At 44.2% G+C, this 5917-nt stretch overlaps 1 long non-coding RNA gene across 1 annotated transcript; it reads left to right on the forward strand.

The window, feature by feature from the left end:
- Nucleotides 1–1112: 1112 nt before the first annotated feature.
- On the forward strand, nucleotides 1113–3812 carry LOC139084903 (uncharacterized). The gene is made up of 2 exons (XR_011542840.1): nucleotides 1113–1303; nucleotides 2139–3812. It is a non-coding gene; the product is annotated as an uncharacterized lncRNA (long non-coding RNA).
- Nucleotides 3813–5917: the final 2105 nt, after the last annotated feature.

The following is a 5917-nucleotide window of genomic DNA, read 5'->3' on the forward strand; positions in this document are numbered from 1 at the left end:
AACATAAACTCCCTGAGAGTAAGCATCCTCTTCTTTTGTTCATGACCACTGTGCCTGATACTTAGTAGCAGCTCAAAAAATATTTGTTAAATGAACATACCAAAATATCTACTGAAAACCTTCTAGGTCAGATGCTTGGCTGGGGATAAAGACTGGACAGAGCACAGATCCAGCTTTCCTGTGTTCACAGACTGAGGGAGTGGGTTACAAGTAAGCAAAGGGAAAATCGTGATACAATGTGATAAATACTAAGATTGGGAGCTGCTAAGGTGAACATCTTGGTGAATGAAGAACCCTGGAGAGAGTGACATCTCAGCTGAGATCTGAAGGGCAAACCAGAGTAACCAGGGGACGAGAGGACAGGAATGGACATTCAGAGCAGTGGGAACAGCACATGCAAAGCCTTGGAGGTGAGAAGAAGCATGAGAGGATGGGATCACTGGAGACAGACAGCCAACAGGTGCTTGTGTCAAAGAGAAAGGTCATCCATCAAACCAGAACACGGAAAATAAAGGAAGATAGATAGATAGATAGATAGATAGATAGATAGATAGATAGGTAGATAGATAGATAGATAGATAGATGATAGATAGATAGACCAAGATTGCCAATAAAAGTTCAATCACTATGGAGAGGTCAACCCTAATAACCAAATCTAGAGAAGTCACCCAGGCCCCCAGGCTTTCTCTCAATAAAGACACAACACCTTTGTTAATTACTTGCTGTGTGCCAGCCACTGTGCTTTGAAGGTGTTTGGTTTTCAGCCCTAAGACATGGGTACCACTATTATCCTCATTGTGCAGATGAGAAAACTGAGGCTCTGAGGTGCAAAGTGACTCCCCACACAGGGTTCATAGGACTCAGTCACACAGATAACTGAGATTTGAACCCGGGCCCATGAGGGCAATGGGGGCACCTTGTAGACAGAGGGGCAAGCAAAGAAAGGAGTGAGGAGGCTGAGGAGGGAAGTGGGTCATTTTATCTACACAAATGTCTTCCTGGCTCATCAAAGCCCACAGAAGGCTGGGATGGAACCCGCACAGGAATTAAGGTGGAGTGAAGGTGGGGAGGATGGAACAATGAGAGGCATTCTCCACCTCGTGGGGCCTGGTGGTTGCCAGGGAGATGCGTCAAGGTGATGAGGCCAGAGATCAAAGGCCTCCCCACGATTTTCTCCTTAGTTGGAGTTGAAGGATCAACTGTTGTAGCTACCGAAGAAGCAGGGAACATAGCTAGTCGTCCCACTCTCTGGGACAGTTTCTTAGCATCTGCTTCTGAAGCTGAGACATAGAAGATGGTCAAGGTGGGGTATTCGTGTCCTTTAACGATTATTTGTAATTAACTTTAATTTTCTTTTTTTTTTTTGAGGAAGATTAGCCCTGAGCTAACTACTGCCAATCCTCCTCTTTTTGCTGAGGATGACTGGCCCTGAGCTAACATCCGTGTCCATCTTCCTCTACTTTATATGTGGGACGCCTGCCACAGCATGGCTTGCCAAGCGGTGCCATGTCCGCACCCAGGATCCGAACCAGTGAACCCCAGGCTGCCGAAGTGGAACATGCGCCCTTAACCGCTATGTCACCGGGCCAGCCCCACTTTTAATTTTCTTTACACTAAGCTTGTTATCAAAAATTCAAACGATAGATACAAACTGGATATACATTAGAAGGAAAATTCTCTCCCTCTAATTGAAGCCCCTGATAACTGACTCTTCCTAAAACGACACATGAGAAATTGAATTGCTCTTTGGGAAGAGAACTGGGTGCCCCTGGTCAGCAGAAGGGGGAATTCTTCACTGTATATCCTTTTATGGCTTATGATTTATTTTTAATTCAAAAAGTATAAATAAACTTTAAATAAAAATTATAAATATAAATCTAATTTTTAAAACTGGAATAATATACATAAAATTTAACCCGCTCTTAAATATGTAGTTGTTCCTTGAAGACTTTTTTCTCTTCGTATATAGAAACATAGATATGTAATGTATATAATTGTTCAACAACAGTGAAATCATTGGAGGATATTGTAAAGATCTATTTCATCCTTTTTGAAGATTTCATAGAATTCCTTCAGAGCGTGATCTGTTTAATCTATTGACAGACATAATTTATTTCATCTGGTCCCTTTCTTTAAAGGAGAGGATTGAAATGTTGCTGTTCCGGTTTCATGCTTCCACCTGTGTCACCCCAAACTGAAAGGGAGCAGGGTCACTCCGTGGGGACTTCAGTTCAAAGCTTGAACACTTGGACAACTGAGTCAGGCAGGCCTATGACGCGGTGGACGGATGCAAGAGCCCTTTAATCAGACTCCCTGGGCCCAAACCAAGGCTCTACCCTTGACCATCATGGGCTCTCAGGCTAAACCTCAGTGTCCTTATCTCTTGAAAGAGCTTCATCGTGTCCCCCTCATGAGGAGTAAATGAGAAAATCGGTAGACGCCTGCTGGCTGCCTGCCGTGGAGTACCTAAGCGCTCGGAAAATGAGTGGTACGATCTCATTCTCATTATCATTGTCATACTATTACTTCCTCTGGCATGACTCTTCCCTAAGCCCCCTCCCCATCCACTCACTGGACACACGCTCATTGAGTGCCTCGTATGTGCCCCGCTGGGGTCCACCCTGGCGAGGAGGAAGGCATCCATCAGAGGGGAAATAGACCCAGCTTTGGCTCCGGGGCCCGGGCTTCACGTCGCACCTCTGATCTGGCCTAAATCAGCTCGGGCCCTTCCAAAAAGAGAAGAAAAAAATTAAAAACAACAAAAAACTTGCCTAGAGTTCAAAGTCACTGATGTGGCTCCAGACCATCAGGACATGGTGTTGGTTTCCAGGGCTCTGGGAAATAGTTCCCGAATGGGGATGTTTCAAGAGAAACTTTAAGGTAGGGCCAGGGAGGACTTCCAGAAGGTGTTTGTTCCCACTCAATTCTCAACCAAGGGACCACCATGGGAAAATCAGTGTTATATTGTTAAATTGTAAGTTAACATAATAATAGGAGTAGTAATCACGATAATGACAATAGGTCCTCATTATTCAGGGTTTACTACATGCCAGACTCTGTGCTAAGAGCTTTCCATGCATCATATCATTTAATCTTCACTATAACCCAAGAGATATGAAGTGTTAAGATCTACACTATACGGACGAGCCACCCGAGGCTCAGAGAGGTTAAGGGGCTTGCCCAAGGTTACACAGCTGGTAAACAGCCAGACCAAGATTCTAACTGTAAAGCTCATGCTCTGGAGATCTCTGTCACCCAAAAGTCAAAGAGCAAAGATTCTTCAAACTTGGGGAGGAGTTGGACTTCCCTAAGAGACATCCACACCTGTGGCCTCCTTCTCTGTGCCCCTACAAAGGCCACCACAGAGAGCATTTGCAGAGACAACAGAAGACCAGAAAGCCAGCAGAGAGAGCTCAGTGGTTACCTTCCCTGTGGGCGTACACGGCTCGGGGGCTCCACACACAGGCTACGGAAGAGGGGGTACAGAAGCCTGAATCATTTAGCACACGGCCCCGGAAGACAATGGATGACATTGTAGGCTGAGGGAGCTGAATCTGAGAACCCTGGAGACCTGGCCACATCTCTCTAATCGGATCTGAAAGCCACATTCCTTCACTTCCCCCAGGTTGCTGCGAATTCCTCAGGCTTATTAAGCAGGTATGACCCGTCTTTTTGATATAAAAACAATAGGCTGTGTGCCAGGCCGGTCTGCGACCTAACAGAAAATAAAAAGTCAGCAGCACAGAGCCTGTCACCTCAAACACACATCTGGAAAGCATTTGCTATTGATATAAAAATGGATGTGTGGATAATGCATATGTGTATTTATGAATCTGGTGTATTAATCATAAAAGCCACAGTGAGAAAGGGCCGTTCTTATCCCAAAGCCAGCCCTCATGATGAGCTTTTGGATAACTTTGGGGCTGACTTATCCTAACGGAGGCCAAACACGGGGCGAAGGAATCTCAGACACACACCCTCTTCCCCACCAGCTGTGCCTTCAAAACCCGACTAGGCTAAACACGGACCAGTTTTCTCTGGTGTCATAGAGTAGATACATCTGAAAAATACGTGCTGGTGGGGTCGGCTGATTCCAGCTCCTTCCAATGAAAGCTCTTACTTGACTGAAATCCAGGTTTCATGGAAAACTGCCTTTTGCAACAGAGCTGGTTGGTATACACGGCTTCATTAAGACGGGAATTAACATGAGGAGAGAGTGGTAGGACAAAAGGGTTGGGCTGTGAAGTGGCAAGTAAAATAAAATCATTGCTATGAGTCTTCTACAGATTCTGCCGATCTAGGGTAAGCCGTAATGGTAGTTAACTTAGGTCCGCAGAGTCTGGTTCCTCAGCCTATGACTCTGATTAAATAACATTGCATTCCATTTGTTGGACAGCTGGAGCTTCATCTGAAAAATGGTGAGATGTCTGGGATGGTCTCAAAATGCTGGGCGACGTCTGAGAAATTCAGTTAGGTGGATGCAGGGCGTCCTGGGGAACTGCGTTAAGCATTGAAATTCAGTGGAGCAACTTGGCATGTGCAGATCTCCAGTAGCAGGGTCTTGGGTTGGAAGCAAGAGGGTTAATATGGCCATGGTGAGGATGCCTGAAATTTACTTTGGGAGGCTGGTAGGGGCAAAGAGGTACAGACCTTAAAGCAATAGGCAGTCATTCTTCAGAATAATAAATCCAATGTACGTGGAGTGGCTATGTAACCTCCCACACATGTTAAGATACTGTGAACAAGGCAAACTCATAGTCACAGAGACAGATAGGAGGTTTTGTTTAATCGAGCTGCTTCTCACATGAGCAACTTTATTTGGTTTGTTCCAGGATAAAGAGCCACAAGATAAAAGAGCTATTTATCTAAGAAAGGTTGGTTGCTGTATCAGTCGAGATGGGCCAGGTTATGCTGCAGTAATAAGCAATCCCCAAATGTCTGTGGATTAAATCAAAAAAAGTTTGTTTCTTGCTTTCCCTGTGATGTCTTTTGAAATCAGCTGAGAATTCTGCTCAGCATCATCTGCATTTAGGGACCGAGGCTGAGATAGGAAGTAAGAAGTAAGAAGCCACAACCAAAAGCATTGTGGGTCACTACAGCAAAGGGAAATAGTGTCATCATACATGCCAGCTCTTAAAGCTTCCATCCAGAAGTGACATACATCACAACCACTTGCTGTTCAACGGCCAGTGCAAGTCCTATGGCCACTTTAAGGGACCAGGAATGCATCCCATAATGTTCCCAAGCAGAAGGAGAATGAGAAGTAACTAGTGTACAACACTAATTTAAAAAAAAAAAAAACCACAATGATTTTCCAAGAAGATGAGCTGGTGAGACCATAATAAGCATAGCGCCTAGCATTTACAGAATGTTTTACAGTTTACAAAGCTCTTTCATTGATACCACATTTTAAACCTCAAAGCAATATTTCAAATGGCAATTTTGTTGTTTTTTAAAGGAACAAAAATTCACTCAAGCTAGCTCAATTAAAATAAGCTTAATTTTTTTCATTCAAGAAATATATTTTGAATACCTGCTATATGCCAGTAATTGTTCCAGGTGCTGGGGATATAGTCACAGACAAGACACATAAGGTCCTGTAGCCTTGAAGGTTGTGAGCTAGTGAGGAAGGTTATAGATGAAAAGTGAAATAAATGAAAAAAATAGAATAGAATTGTGATATAAAGACTCCAAGTTACGCCTTCCATGATTCCTGCATCTCGGTGTTCATGGCTTTGTCATCCCCTTCTCTTTAGTATGAGCGGGACCTATGACTTGTTTCTAACCAATCAAATATGGCAACAGTGTCATTTCTCTGACCTTATGTAGGACTGTCTTGCTAGTTGACTCACTCTGAAGACCCTCCTTTCTGGCTCGATGAAGTAAGCAGCCACGTTAGGCAACTGCAGGTCACCTC

The sequence above is a fragment of the Equus przewalskii genome, chromosome 7 (genome assembly GCF_037783145.1).
Source record: "Equus przewalskii isolate Varuska chromosome 7, EquPr2, whole genome shotgun sequence".
Classification (NCBI taxonomy): domain Eukaryota; kingdom Metazoa; phylum Chordata; class Mammalia; order Perissodactyla; family Equidae; genus Equus; species Equus przewalskii.